We start from the raw sequence: 16,072 nt of genomic DNA on the forward strand, positions 1-16,072 counted from the left end.
GCAGTTTATACAGCCTTTCCTGACCAATTTTTTAGCCTGAGCCCAAAACTAAACATTACATTTCCAATTGCTTTGCTTATTGGGAGTAAAGGGTCAGAGACAATATCTATGTGAGTGATTAAGGAACAGTAAGGAAGAGGGGACAGTGGCTGTGCAGACTGGACAGGACTAACATGATATCGCCCATTAGGCAATTTCTTCTTCATAGATGGAATAAAATAAAATGCAGAGAAAGAGACAGAATAAATTTGGCTGAAGGAATGGCGACTGACAGGTGAAAAAAACACGATAGGTTGCAACGGAACGGAGGAGAAATGATTTTATATACACTGTTTAATCAGCGTATGTGTGTAGACATATAAGATTGTTCACATATGCTCAACACATTCAGGGTTATTATTGGAGATATGATGAACACAATATGGCACAGACGATGTGACCTTGTCTTGTTTGTGTCTTGTTAACATTGCATTCAGTGGAGGGAACCCATCTCCCCCATTCACAACTTTATTTACTCTCATTGTACATCTGCTTCTCTTTCAACACAATTAAAAGCCCATTTGTATTTTGCACCGCATCCCAACACCCTCTGTTTTCTGTTAGCCCTCCTCCACCTCTGGTAAGGTATTAAAAAGGCCATTTTCTGAACCTGTTCAGTTCTGAAGAAGGGCCTCGCTGGACTTAAAGCCTTAACTCTGTTTCTCTGTCTCCAAAGATGCATCTAGACCTGCTGAGTTTCTCCAGAAATGAATCAGCACATTACACCGAAAGCCAATTCTCAAATTAGCCAGACCAATAGATATTTGCAGATCTAGCAAAATGAGCCAGAGTGAAATAAAAATGTTACATCAAGATGCAGAATTGCCTGTCCACAAAGTACATTCTTGCTGTCAGAACTCTACATGCTTTTCAGCACCTGAGGCATGTTCTGCTTAGGGCCTGCCACAATATCTCTGCCTTTCCCTGGCATTTTAGCACTTTGATGTCTCAACTAGAACCTAATGTCTCACAGTGCTCCTGTCTTGCCTGGCTGTTTACTGCAGGCATAAGCCATGCAGCTTATCACTGTTATTACCAGCAGTCAGTCAAGGGCGAGTCAGCAGATGGTCACCAGTTACATCTTCAAAATGCTCCAGTAGATTTGTTGAGCCTGAATTATGATCATCAATCCAAGCTGACCCTGTCCATTCCTGCCATTGGAGGTCAGTTTGATGAAATTCTCAAAAAGTGTTCGGGAGTTTGGGAGGTTCAAGTCCATAGCTCTCTGAAATTGCAACACAAGTAGATAAGATGGTGAAGAATTTTGCTTTCGTGGTACACAGCATCAGGATATGGTCAACGTGGATGTCTGGTTCATAAGTGGCATGTCAGAGCATGCACTGTTTGTACGAGAATAACTATGGTTTCAACTATGAAATGGCCACAACTTGATCAAAAGAGAAAGTGACCATCAAGCAGTTTGAACTGTCAGCTGTCAAATAAATTAAGACAGTTTAACGTATTTGCAGGAGTTTTTAATTTTTTTAAAAAATTCATTCATGGGATGATCACATCACTGGATAAGAATGGCAGTTTCCTTCCCTGTAGGCCATCGGTGAACAGATGGGTTTTTCCAACAAAGGCAATGGATTGACAGTCATCATCACATTCTTATTTCCAGATGGATTCACACCTAGGTCCCCAGACCAGTATCTCAGCCTCTAGGGAAGTGATGGACAGAAGACTAAATAGAAAATATGTACTAGAAATCACACAATGTTTTGGTTTATGTTTCCGTCATGAGATCCATCACTGCTATGGACACCAGGTAAAGAGCTGACGAGACTGCAATGCTCCCAGGCAGAGTCACAGCGGTCACCAGGTTTCATAGCCGACGGGGAAAATGCAAATCAGGGATTATAGGACATGACTCAACCCAATCCTATGTTTGGATTTAAAACATTCCTTTGATTTTTATCCACAAACTGAAAGATTACATTGTTTCCAATAAACAAATGTCTGTGGGAGAGCAACAGAATCTGTCATTGTAAAGGTGTGCAGACCTATCTAACAAATAAAGGGCCATCGAGATCATCACAGAATTCCTACAGTGTGGAAGATGGCCATTCAGTCAATATCAACCCTGCAAAGAGCATCCCAACCAGTCTCACACCCTACCCTATCCCTGCATTTTGCACACAAGATACTATGGGCAATTTAGCATAGTGAATCTACATAATTTGCACATTTTTGGACTGTGGGAGGAAACCAGAGCATCTGGAGGAAACTCACGCAGACAGTGTCTGGGTAAGACAATCTTCGTCAGGTCAGTGCGGACTTGATGGGCTAAGTGGTCTGCTCCCACAGTGGAGGGATTCTATGATCTCCAGAAACAAGCCCAAAACACATGGTTTTTGAATCGACTATAACAAAGTGTGGAGCTGGATGAACACAGCAGGCCAAGCAGCATCTCAGGAGCACAAAAGCTGACGTTTCAGGCCTTGACCCTTCTCTAGGCCCGAAAAGTCAGCTTTTGTGCTCCTGAGATGCTGCTTGGCCTGCTATGTTCATCCAGCTCCACACTTTTTGTTATCTTGGATTCTCCAGCATCTGCAGTTCCCATTATCACTGATACTATTTTTGATTCTACTGTTAGCTATATTCAAACCAATCAACTTATTCAGAAATTTGCTGGTCGTTAACCAGGAACCAGGAATGTACCAGGAAATCCCTTTTCACATATCATGCAGGTGGATAGGCTTTAGTCAGTGTGAATGTGTCGATGTGTTGTGACAACGTGACTATTTCCAAGCTCTACCTTACACAACTGTTAGTGTGACATTTTATTCACAATACCAGCACCTTTAATTGAGCAGGTATCGGTAACATCTGTACAAACAGCCCAACACCATGGTTTATTTGATAGTGAGAGTGACAGCAATGTTCTTCAACTGTGGTTGTCTGCGAACTCGCTGGTGTGTTAACAGTTTGGATGACAATGAATCCCTTCCCACACAGAGCTCATGAAAGGTCTCTCCCCAGAGTGAACTCGCTGGTGTATCAGCGGGGAATTCGAGTCAGCAAAGCCTTTCCCTCACGCAGAACAGGTCAATGGTCTCTCTCCAGTGTGACTCTGGTGGTCAGTTTCTAGCTGGGATGGATGAAGAAATTCCTTCCTGCAATCTGCACATTTCCACACTGTCTCCCAGTGTCACTGCACTGGTGTTTGGACATTTCAGATGAATCTTCACAGACTCTTCAACACACACACCATGTGCATTTCTCCCCAATGTGAGTGCTGCTTTTTCCTTCAATGTTCAAAATCCTGAGAAAATTGGGTTGTGATAAACAAAGTGACCGTCAGACCTGGATGTGGGCCTGTTTAAATTCTCCAACTGCAGACTATACTTTCAAAGAGAAAGTAAGTAAGAAACCAGAAGGACACAGATTGTGAAACTGAGAAATTCTCTGGACATGTGTACAGCAACACTTGGGGAATATGCTGGATCACCATTAGAACAAATTCATTCATAAATATCCTCCAGGTAAGGGATCCAGTCAGTGTTTGCATCAAACTACCAAAAGAGAGAATTGGGAGAGCCAGCGAGGAAGGACAGTCATTGTATAGATCTGTAACTCCACCTTTCAATCCCTCTGAAAGAGTAAGAGCAGTGCAGAAGTAAAATTGTGGAAATCTGAAATGAAAACAAAAAAAATGCTTCATCAGCGTTGTACAGCACAAAACAATCCCTTTGGTCCCAGTTGTCCACGCTGACCAGATATCCCAAATTAATCTAATCCCATTTGCAAGCATTTGACCTATATTCTGCTACACGCTTCCTATTCACATACCTTTTAAATGTTGTAACTGTACCAGCTTCCTCTGGCACCTCATTCTGCACAGGCACCACCCACTTTCCCTTTAAAAAAAGGAAATTTGCTGGAAAAGCTCAGCAGGCCTGGTGGCATCTGTGGAGGAGGGGGAAAAAAGTTAACATTTCGGGACCGGTGACCCTTCCTCAGAACCCGAAACTCTTCTCTCCTCCACAGATGCTGCCAAACCTGCTGAGCTTTTCCAGCAACTTTGTTTTCTTTTCAGATTTACAGCATCTGCAGTTCTTTTGGCTCCCTTTTAAAGACTTTCCCTCTCAGCTTAAGCCAATGTTATTAGTTCTAGTCTCTAATTCAGGTTAGTTCTTCCCTAACCTGGGAAAACAATCTTGGCCATTCACCCTACACCCACCATAATTTTATTAACCTCTATAAGGTCACCCCTCAGCCTTCAATGCTCCAGGTAAAATAGCCCCAGCATATTCAACCTCTCCCTACATCTCAAAACTTCCACCTCCTGCAACATCCTTATAAATCTTTTCTGCACCCTGCCAAGTTTAACAGCATCATTCCTATAGCAGGGAGACCAGAACTGAACACAATATTCCAAAAGCAGCATAATCAATGTCTTGTTCAGCCTATAACATGACCTCCCAACTCCTACACTCAATGCACTGACCAATAAATGCCAGCACAGCAAATATCATCTTCACTACCTTCTGTACCTGCAATCCACCTTCAAGGAACTGTGCACCTGCACCCCAAGGAGTCTCTGTTGCATAACAGCCCCGAGGGCCTCATCAGTAACTGTTTAAGTCCTGCCCTGATTTGTCATTGCCATAATGCAAATCGCTCACATTTATCTGAACTAAGTGTATTTCTATCACTCCTTGGCCCATCAACCCATTGATTACGTTCCCATTGTACTTGGGAAGTAAACTCCTTTGCTGTCTACTACAACAACAATAATTTTAGTGTCATCTGCAAACTTACTAACCATTCCTCCAATATTCATTCCACATGATTTGCATCAATGATAAAAAAAGCAGTGGACCCAGCACCAATCCTTGCAGCACACTGCTGTTCATAGTCTTCCAGACTGAACCCGCTCCCCGCCCCCCACCATGATCCTGTTTCCTACCTTCAAGCCAATTTTGTTTCAAATAGCTAACTCTCCCTGGGTTCCATTTGATCTAATCTTGCTAACCAGTCTGTCATGTGGAGCTTTGGTGAATGCCTTGCTGAAGTCCATAATAGACAGTGTCCACTGCTTTGCCTTCTTCAATCTTCTTTGTCACTTCTTCAAAAAACTCAATCAAGTTAGTGAGACAAGATTTCCTACTCACAAAGCCATGTCTACCATCCCTAATCAGTCTTTGCTTCTCTAACCACATGCAAATCCTGTCCCTCAGAATCCCCTCCAGCAATTTACCCACCACTGACATCAGGCTCAACGGTCGATGGTCCTCTGGCTTTTCCTTAAAGAATGGCACCACATTAGCCACCCGGCCTTCTGGCACTTCACTAGTGTCAGTGATACAAATACCTCAGCAAGGGGCCAGCAATTACTTCCCCAGCTTCTCCCAGAGTTTGTGGGTAACACCTGATCAGGTGCCAGGAACCTATCCACCTTTATGCATTTTAAGACATCCAGCACCTAGATCTCTGTAATATAGACACTTCTCACGACTCATTATTTATGATTCCAAGCTCTCTCACTGCCATATCCTTCTCTGCAGTAAATACTAATGCGAATACTCATTCACTATCTCAGCCTGCAGTTCCACACAGACAGCCTTGTTGATCTTTAAAGGGGCCCCTATTTTTTCCCTTGTTGTTTTTATGTCCCAAATGAAGTTTCAGAATCTCTTGGGATTCCCCTTAACTCAATTTGCCAAAGATAGCTCATGTCTCCTTTTTGCCGTCCTGATTTCCCTCAAGTATACTCCTACTGCCCCTATACTTTGAAGGATTGACCCAAATCCTGATGTCAGTACCCAACATGTGCTGCCTTCTTTTTCTTGACCAGAGCCTCAATTTCTCCAGTCAGCCAGTATCCCCTACATTTACCAGCCTTGCCCTTCACGTGAACAGGAACATGTGCCTGGCTCTCCTTATTTTAGTTTTGAGGGCCTCCCACTTTCCAAGCATTCCTTGACCTACATATTACCTCTCCCGATCATCTTTTGGAAGTTCTTGCCCAATAATGTCAAAGTTGGCCTTACTTCAATTTAATGCATATTTAGAATTTTGAAATGTATAAGTTTTATATGTAAACTGATCACATCTGCCTGCATCTGGCATATACTCCTCTAAAGCTCTCTTATCTATGTCCCTATTCAAGTGTCTTTTAAACAATGTGACTGTACCTGTATCTGCCACTTCCTCTGAGTTTGTTCCACACGTGGACAAGTTCGTAAAAATAAAAAAATCCATGTCTTTTTAAATATGTATTTCTCCTCTCACCTTACATACATGTCCCCTTGTCTTGAAATCACCCAACCTTGGGAATAAACCCTTGCTATTCGCATAATCTGTGCCCTCATGATTTTATCAACCTCTAAGGTCACTCCTTAACCCATTATACTCCAGTGAGAAAAGTCCTAGCTTTGTCTGTCTATTTGATAATCAAGCTCTCCAATCCTGGCAACATCCCAGCAAGTCTGTTCTGAACTGTCTCCAGTTCAATAATAATGTCCTTCCTGTAACAGGGCAACCAGAGCTGCACACAATACCTCAAATGAAGCCTCAATGTCCTATACAACCTCAACATAACATCCCAACTCTGAGACTCAGAGGTCTGAGCAATGAAAGCAAGTGTGCTAAACAACATATTAACCACCCTGACTACTTGTCTACATAAACTTCAAAGAATTATGTACCTGAATCTCAGCATTTCTCTGTTTCACAACTCTACCCTGGGTGCAACCATCAATTGTTGGTCCTACCCTGTTCATTTTACCAAAATACAATATCTCACATTTATTCAAATTGAACTTCATCCTCCACTTCTCAACCCATTGACATAATTGATCAAGATCTCACTGTCATCTTAGATAACCTTCACTAACCACTAATTCTCGTATCGTCTGCAAACTTACTAATCTTGTCCCTTAAATTCGCATCCAAATCATTAATATAAATGAGAAACAAAAGTGGCCCCTGCACAGATTGCTGTGGAACACACTGGTCACAGAACTCCACTCTGAAAAATCCCCAACACCACATTCTCTCCGACAACTAAGCCAATTCCGCTTCCAATAAGCGAGCTCTTCCTGAATCACGTGTGATCTAACTTTACTCATTAGTCTACCACGTGGAACCCGGTCAAAGGCTTCACTCTCACTCTGGGAGGTGCTGCAAATCTGACCCAATTCCCCCGCTATTTGTCCATCATTCCTTGAAAAGTTAAATCCCAACTCTCTTCTGAGAATAACTGCTAAATCTGCATCCAGCTACCATTCAGACTGTTCCAGATCCTGGGAACTTGCTGAGTCAAACAAACAATCTTCACATTTTCACCCTGCATTATTTGCCAATTAGCTGAATGTTGTATTCTACGGTTACCAAACATTGCTACAATGGAGAATTATCTCGGCTTCTGTTAGCTCTCTCCAAGCCAGAGACCCACCATAATTTTAATTGACTTATGGGATGTGGTCTTTCCTGCACAAACTAATATTGATTGCCCATTTTTATTGGATTTGGAGAAAGTGGTACTTTCTATGACTGCTGCACTCCATGTGCTGTAAGTACACCACTGTGTTGTTATGATGATAATCCACCCTGGAGCCTCACTACCCTCCCGATTGCAGGAATCATACCTCAAACTTCACTACCCACCTGATCATGCCCTCGAGCCTCACTACCTGCATTACTGCAGGCATTACCATCGAGCCTCAACACGCTTCACATCTCTGGAATCCCTCTCCAGCCTCACTACCTGCCTATCGTTGGAATCCCCCACTAGCCACATAACTCACACCATCTATTCAGATTCCTCCAGTCTCACAAACCACCTCATCTCTAATCTCCTCCAGCCCACAAACTTCTTTAGCTCTATAATTGTCTTCAGCCTCACAAACCTCCCTTTGTCTGAGGTCTCCTCCAGCCTCACAATCTTCCCCATTTCTGTAATCTCATCCAAGCTCACTTTTCCCTATTTTTGGAATCTTCTCCGGTCTCAGAACCCTTCCTGTCTCTAATATCGTCCAGCCTCACAAATGGATGATACAAGAATGATATTTCTTTCCTCTAATACAATCCTTATTTTTATACATCCACTTGATGGCGGTACTTTCAATTTCCTGGGCTTCAGGCCCCTGAATTTCGAGGTAAACCGCATTACGTCTATACCTCACTTTTCTCCCGAAAATACTGACCAATCATGAGTCATTTGTTCTAATATCTCATATTCTGAAATGACTTGACATATTGCTGGGTATCCTCCTATGTGAAGAGTCTCGGAGGTCTACAGCACAGAAAAAGTCTTTGTGGCCCATCCAGCCTGTGCCAGTTAAAAACCACCACCTAACTATTCTAATCTAATTTTCCAGAACTTGGCCCATAGACTCTGCATTGGCATCACAAGTGTGCATCTATATATATCTTAAACGCTATGAGGATCTCTGTGCCTACCACCCTCACAGACAGTGAGGTTCAGTGCCATTGTCACAGCATGATGACATTACAGACAGGAAAAGAGACGAGCTGAGTCTGTGCAAACCAAAGATCCCCCACACACTGTGAAAGACGGGAGGGTGCCTGATCGGAGGCAGAGGAGATTTAACAGAATGGTTTGTAGGGAGAGGGTTTTTAGTTGCATGGTTAGGGCTGTTTTTATTATAATTTTGTGTGACTTAGACATTTCTGGTACATATTGAGAATATCCATCTACAATAGATGGACTTCCTCTCAATCTCTCTCCTCGCCTGGGGTGCAGTAATCTTCAGGTTAAACCAGCCCTATGGTCAGGTAGGACAATGGTGACTTTACCTTAGGCATAGTGATGCCACTGTGCCTCGGTGGTGTAGAGGGGAATGTTGCATGTGGTGGATGGGACACCACTCTGACACTGCTTCATCTGGAGGATGTTACCTTTCTTTAATATTGTTGGGGCTGTACTCATGCAGGGAAGTGGAAAATGTTCCAACACAATCCGGATGAGTGCCTTACACACAGGAAACAAACTGTCATTGGGTAATCAGGTGCTTGGGGAAACTAAGATTGATCTCCTTGTAACAAAGGATTTTGAGGGGACCTTTGATAGGAGGTGTTTACAAAAGATAAACATTAGGACGGCAAAATGTACACTCAACTGGCCATAAAAAAGGGCTACAGGACATATATTAAAAGTCGTAGGAAAGATCTATTGAGAGAATGGGGTAATAAGAAAGAAATTTTACATGGCAAATGGGAATGAGCAGGAACACAATACTCACACACAATGCGAATATCCAGGTCCTGATTGAATTGAGTAATTCTGTCAGAGTTTGGTGTTACAATTATTGAGCTTCCTACCTGAAAGTCCACTTGTAATATCCTGTAACACAAATTCATAAAATCCATCACTGTCAGAGTAGGAATCCACAACATCCCCTCCTCCTGGCCGAGGGTAACTGTGCATTGTTCCTGCTGCACATTATTCCTTGTGGGAGTCAGCAGCTGATTCGAGGGATTTCTATTTGGGTTTCTAGGAATTTCCACATTGGGGCTTCATGTCACTGAACAGAACAACAGGTGTTTGACACAAGGCAAAGAATGGCCAAGATTTAGTGAGATGCAGGCAGCAGGATTTGCTTCCTTTTCTTTCCTTCTGTGCTGCTGCACTGCCACAATGAGACATCAGCTTTTCCGGCCCAATGCAACTTGATGAACAAGTTGTCTCGATTCTGAGAAATGGGCAGTAAGCTTCTCCCAGTCATTTGAAAAAACACCCCTTAAAAAGGCAGCAATTACGTATGTGTCATGTTGCCCAGTGCTCCCAACAAAAAGATGAGAAGAATGAGGAAGGATCTCATAAAAAGGGATAACAGTCAAGTTCCATGAGGGTTAGAGTTTATGGAGAGATATTGATAAATGGGCGACAAGTCGGCAAATGGAGTATAATTTGGGAAAACGTGAAGTTGCTAATTTTTGAGGAGATGACCAAAGAACAGTGTTATTTAAAAATGTAAAAACTGTGGAAAACTGCAACACAAAAGGGATTCAGGAATAATTGTGCAGGAAGCATGAAGCGAGCATACAGTTGCAACAGGTAATCGGGAAGGGTCATGGGATGTTATCCTTATGTCAAGGTGTTTGCAGTAGAAGAGTTTGGAATACATGTCTTAGGACAAATGTACAACTTGCTGGCAAGACCACATCTGGAAGAATGTGAGCAGCTTTTTTGGTCCACTTATTTGAGCAAGTATATAACTTCACTGGAGGCATTTCAAAGAAGATGAACTAAGATGATCATTGGTTTGGAGGGATTATGTTTTAAGCTAAGACGAAACAGGTCTGGAATATACTAACTAGATTTTTTTGAAGAATGAGAGATGTTCTAATTAAAAATAGAGGATTCTCAAGGGAGTTGACAGGATAAATGCTGAGGAAATATTTCTCATCGTGGGAGCAGATTCTCGATAAGGCAGAGAAGAGAGGGTTCTCTTTTGGAATTGTCAAGCTTAAGGCAACACAGACATGGGTAAGGGGTTTCAGTCGCGAATGAGCTGGAGTGAGGTGGAGAGAAGGAGCATTTTAGAGATTGAAATTTCTGGCATTTGTGATTGAAATGTACGGTAAGATGTTCATCTTGAGACCAGATATGACAGCATTATTGAGAAGGGTGCAGTTCAGCCTCAGACAGTTCCCAATGAGAGGGATGGATTCAGTACAATAGTAAGGAAAAATAATTTGTAATAATAACTGAAGGCAATGTGTTTTACTATCACAAAGTGTTATTGGAGGAAATTTCAACTAATCAAGTAGTGGAAGCATGATAAGCAGTTTTATAACTGAGTAACAGTGGAGCAAAGTGATGGAGACGAGTTCGATCTGAACATTGTAGAATACATGTGAAAGTTAACACAGTGCTTGTGGAAGATCTCACCTCCTGGAAGTATGTTGGTGAGAAACAGCATGGGCCAAGGATAGATCCTGGAGGGACATTTACGACATGGATTTCAGACAGGAAAGAGAGATGGAGTGGGATTTTCCAATGACGGTGAGGTCGAACATTGGTTTTAAACAGAATGGGTGAGAAGGACATAACCGGAAAAGAGAAACAGACAGAACAAGTAACAATATCTGTGAATTGGCATGGGGGAAGAGGCAGGGAGGAGGAGGAGGAGGAGAAATAAGAGTTGGAATATTTGTAGTTTAGTGAGAATAGGGCAAAGTGTTAAGATGAGCTCTGATAAGGCTTGACATGAAACTGGACAAAGATGCAAGTTTAAGCCTAAAACGAGGAGCAACATGCTAAGCAATTTGGTTTGGTGGGCTTGTGGAAGAGAGGGAAGCAGCAGAGGCAGCTGATTGGATTGTCTCAATCTTAGTGACATAGAAACTGCATGTGTCTCCTTCACTTGCTGTTGGAGCGGAGGATGGAGGAGACAGGATGATGGACAGTGTTTTGCAAAGAAACAATGCCTGTGTTAGTGATATTTAAAAATGAGTGAACAAACCTGATGACTAACTTTTATCCAGAATGTTAAAATGTACAACAGAAGTCCAGGTTCAAATCCTATCTCAGCAGATGGTGGAATTTGAATTCAATAAAAAAAAACTGGAGGAATCAACTGGTTGCCATGGCAACAATTGCTGATGACAGAGTGAAAAAAAAATCTAATGTCCTTCGGGGAAAGAAATTTGCCAACCTCAGCAAGCCACTCAGTTGCAAATCACTGCAAAGTTTCAACAAAGGAATGAAGCTGGGTGGCCCATTTGGCATCCACCAGGGAACTAGGAAAGACAACTGCAGAATCAGCCCTATCGGCCCCCCAAACTCCTGCTTAATAATATCTGGGGGCTAGTGGCAAAATTTGGAGAGCCGCTTCAAAGACGAGTCAAGGAACAGTGTCAGACTCATGGAAACATACCTGGCAAACAATGACACACACCACTATCATTGTCCTTAGTGAAGCCCTGTCCCAGCAGACGTGACAGCACAGTGCTATTCTGACCAGATTATTTGACCTGGGAGTACTCAACATTGACTCTGACGCCTGGAAGTCTCATGGCTCCTGCTGATTACCATGTACCATCCTCCCTTGGTTGATAAATCAGCAGTAGTATTATCGCTAGATTATTAATCCAGAGACCCAGATAACATTCTGGGGACCTGGGTTCGCATCCTGCCATGGCAGATGGTGAAACATGAATTAAATAATGATCTGGAACTAAGATTCTCATGATGACCATGAAACCATTGCCAATTATCAGGAAAGACCCATCTGGTTCACTTATGCCCTTTCCGGAAATGTGCCATCCTTACCTGGTCTGGATGACATGTGACTCCAAACCCATAGTGATGTGCTTGACTCTTAACTGCCTTCCAGGTAATAAACGCTGGTCCAGCCAGCGATTTCCACATCCCAAGAGGGAATTTTAAGAAACAAAAAACTCCATCATGTTGAACAGCACTTGGAGGAAGCACTGCGAGTGTGAATAGCACTAAATGTACTCAATGTCCACATCAGGAGTAGTTTGCAGGAGGATTACCAATCAGGCTGGTCGGGTCCTGAAGGACAAAGCTGCTTGGCTGGGACTGCAGCAGGTGCTGACGCACCAAACGGGGAAAATATAGCTGATCTCATCATCACCAATTTCCCAGCTGCAGAGGCATCTGTCCATGACAGGATTGTTAACAGCAACCACCGCACAGTCCTGTGGAGACAAAGCCTCATCTTAAACTTGAGAATACCCCCCATTGCATTGGGTGGCACTAACTTCGGCTAAAAGGGACAGACTTGGAACAGACACAGGAGCTCAAAACCAGATATCTATGAGGCTTTGAGAGAGACTGCAACAGTAGCAGACCTTCTCCAGCACAATCTGTAACCTCATGGCCCAGCATATCCTAGAGACACCCATTGCCATTGATCCAGGGGACCAACACTGCTTGAACGGAGAGTATTGGAGGGCATGCCAAGGGCAGCACCAGGCATACCTAAAAATAAGGTGCCAACCTGGTAAAACCACCAAACAGGACTATCTGCATGCAAAATAGCATAAGCAGCAAGAGTTAGAGCTAAGCCACCCCATAACCAATAGATCAGATGCAAGCTCTGCAGTTCTACCACACCCAGTCGTGAACAGTGATGGACAATTAAACAACTCACTGGAGGAAGAATGCCAAAAATCCCCATCTTTACCCGACACAGGAGCCCAACCTCTCCTTGCAAAAGACAAGTCTGCAGCAATCTTCAGCCAGAAGTGCCAACTGGATGATCCATCTCAGCCTTCTCCAGAGGTCCCCAACATCAGAGATGTGAGTTTTCATCCAATTTGATTCATTTCACATAATATTAAAGAAATGAATGAACAGTGCAAAGGTTATGGGCCCTGGCAACACTCTGACAATAGTAGCGATGACTAGTGCTCTAGAGCTTGCTAGCATCCAAGCCAAACTATTTCAGTCCTGCTACGGCGCTGGCATCTCCTAACAATTTGGAAAACTGCCCAGGTCTGTTCAGCACAAAAACATTGAAAATCCAACCCGACCAATTTCCCCTCAAGCAATCTACTCTCTATCATCAGTAAAGTACTGGAAGGTGTTGTCAACAGCAGTATTAAACAGCACTTACTCAGCAGTAACCTGCTCAGTGACACCCAGCATGGGCCATGGTGGGCACTCAGTTCCTGATCTTATTACAGACTTGATCCGCAAATTCACAAACAGCTGAATTCCTGAGGTGAGGTGAGGGTAAACAGCAGAGCCCTGCACAAAAACCACGTACTTCCACTTCAGTGACAATGACTGACAGTGACACCTTAGTTTCAGCTCATCTGCTGAACCTCTCATCTATTCCTGTGTTACCTCTAGGCTTAACTATCCAAACTCACTGCCAGTCGGCCTCCCACATTCAATGTCCCTGTAACCTCAAGAATACCTAAAGTTCTGCTGCACACAAGTACATTTGTACCAAGACCTGTTCACCCATCACTGCTGTGCTCCCTGACCCACAAAGGCTCCTGTTTATAAGCAACAATTTAAAATTCTCAGATAATAAAATGTGAGGCTGGATGAACACAGCAGGCCAAGCAGCATCTCAGGAGCACATTGGCCTGCTGTGAAGCTTTTGTGCTCCTGAGATGCTGCTTGGCCTGCTGTGAGCTTTTGTGCTCCTGAGATGCTGCTTGGCCTGCTGTGAGCTTTTGTGCTCCTGAGATGCTGCTTGGCCTGCTGTGAGCTTTTGTGCTCCTGAGATGCTGCTTGGCCTGCTGTGAGCTTTTGTGCTCCTGAGATGCTGCTTGGCCTGCTGTGAGCTTTTGTGCTCCTGAGATGCTGCTTGGCCTGCTGTGAGCTTTTGTGCTCCTGAGATGCTGCTTGGCCTGCTGTGAGCTTTTGTGCTCCTGAGATGCTGCTTGGCCTGCTGTGAGCTTTTGTGCTCCTGAGATGCTGCTTGGCCTGCTGTGAGCTTTTGTGCTCCTGAGATGCTGCTTGGCCTGCTGTGAGCTTTTGTGCTCCTGAGATGCTGCTTGGCCTGCTGTGAGCTTTTGTGCTCCTGAGATGCTGCTTGGCCTGCTGTGTTCATCCAGCCTCACATTTTATTATCTTGGAATCTCCAGCATCTGCAGTTCCCATTATCTCTGATACTAATTTAAAATTCTCACCCGTGATTTAATTCCTGGCTGTGACGAGCCCTATCTCCCTGCACACACAACCTTCAAGAGTTCGATAACTCATTTAGTTCCAGACTCCAACAATGTGTTTAATCATCCCTTCACTATTGGAGGCTGTTTCTACAGTTGCCAGAAAACGTGATCTGGAATTCCCCTGATAAACCTCTTAGGTTTGCTTTCCTTGAGAGAGTCAGGAAAACCTGTAGATATGGTAACTTTTTGGTCACCTGACCTAATATGGCCTTACGTCAAAAGTTTGTTGATAATATTTTTGTGAAATTATAAAACATGATAAAAATACAAATAGTTTGTTGATTTGGACATACACCATTAGCTCTTCAGTATCGCTAGATGAATGATCTGTAACTTCTCAAATGGAGCATTGTGAGAGCACCTTTATCATACAAACTGCAGTAGCACACGAAAGTTAAACATCACCTTCTCCACAGGTAACAGGGCTTTGGCAACGATCGCTGGTATCTGTGGAAGGAGAAACACACAGTAAATGTTGCAGAAGTGCAAAATGAATGACAGATAAAAACGCTGTAGAATTTGGTGGTCTGAAATGGAAGAAAAATACACTCTCTTTCTGGGAAAATATTTCCTGACTGTGAAAGATACCATTCAAAAATTAATCTGGTAAGAGAGCAGCACATGGTCAGGGGGTGGGCAGCAGTGGAAAATTTATTTACAAAAAAGGTACAAGGAAATTACAGTAAAATACTACAGAGATCAAATCTATCCATCATTAGAGACTGAAGAGATTAGACACCGACAAAGGTGATCAGGGAGCACAGAAGTGAGCAAGAGCAGTGTGAGCTGCTATGATCCAACAGTCTGGGAAAAAAAATCCATAAGAAACAAACATTTCTCTTGGATAAGAGATAATAGGAACTGCAGATGCTGGAGAATCCAAGATAACAAGGTGTGGAGCTGGATGAACACAGCAGGCCAAGGAGCATCTTCGGAGCAGGAAAGCTGACGTTTTGGGCCTGGACACCACTTCAGAAATGGGGGAGGGGAAGAGGATTCTGAACGAAATAGGGAGAGGGGGGAGACAGATCAAAGATGGAGAGAAAAGATATTTGGAGAGGAGACAGACAAGTTAAAGAGGCGGGCATGGAGCAGGTAAAGATGAGGAGAGGTGGGGAGGTAGGGAGGTGATAGGTCAGTCCAGGGAGGACAGACAGGTCAAGGGGGTGGGATGAAGTTAGTAAGCAGGAAATAGGGGTGCAGCTTGAGGTGGGAGGAGGCGATAGGAGAGAGGAAGAACAGGTTAGGGAGGCAGGGACAAGCTGGGCTAGTTTTGGGAGGCAGTTGGGGGAGGGGAGATTTTGAGGCTTCTGAAATCCACATGGACACCATTGGGCTGCAGGGTTCCCAGGCAGAATATGTGTTGCTATTCCTGCAACCCTTGGGTGGCATCATTGTGGCA

At 43.6% G+C, this 16,072-nt stretch overlaps 1 long non-coding RNA gene across 1 annotated transcript; it reads right to left on the reverse strand.

Annotated features, from left to right (window-relative positions):
* Positions 1-1,492: 1,492 nt before the first annotated feature.
* On the reverse strand, positions 1,493-15,075 carry LOC132207667 (uncharacterized). The gene is made up of 3 exons (XR_009443685.1): positions 14,964-15,075; positions 9,252-9,352; positions 1,493-3,674 (listed from the first exon to the last, which is right to left on the reverse strand). It is a non-coding gene; the product is annotated as an uncharacterized LOC132207667 (long non-coding RNA).
* Positions 15,076-16,072: the final 997 nt, after the last annotated feature.

The sequence above is a fragment of the Stegostoma tigrinum genome, unplaced genomic scaffold (assembly GCF_030684315.1).
Source record: "Stegostoma tigrinum isolate sSteTig4 unplaced genomic scaffold, sSteTig4.hap1 scaffold_120, whole genome shotgun sequence".
Lineage (NCBI taxonomy): Eukaryota > Metazoa > Chordata > Chondrichthyes > Orectolobiformes > Stegostomatidae > Stegostoma > Stegostoma tigrinum.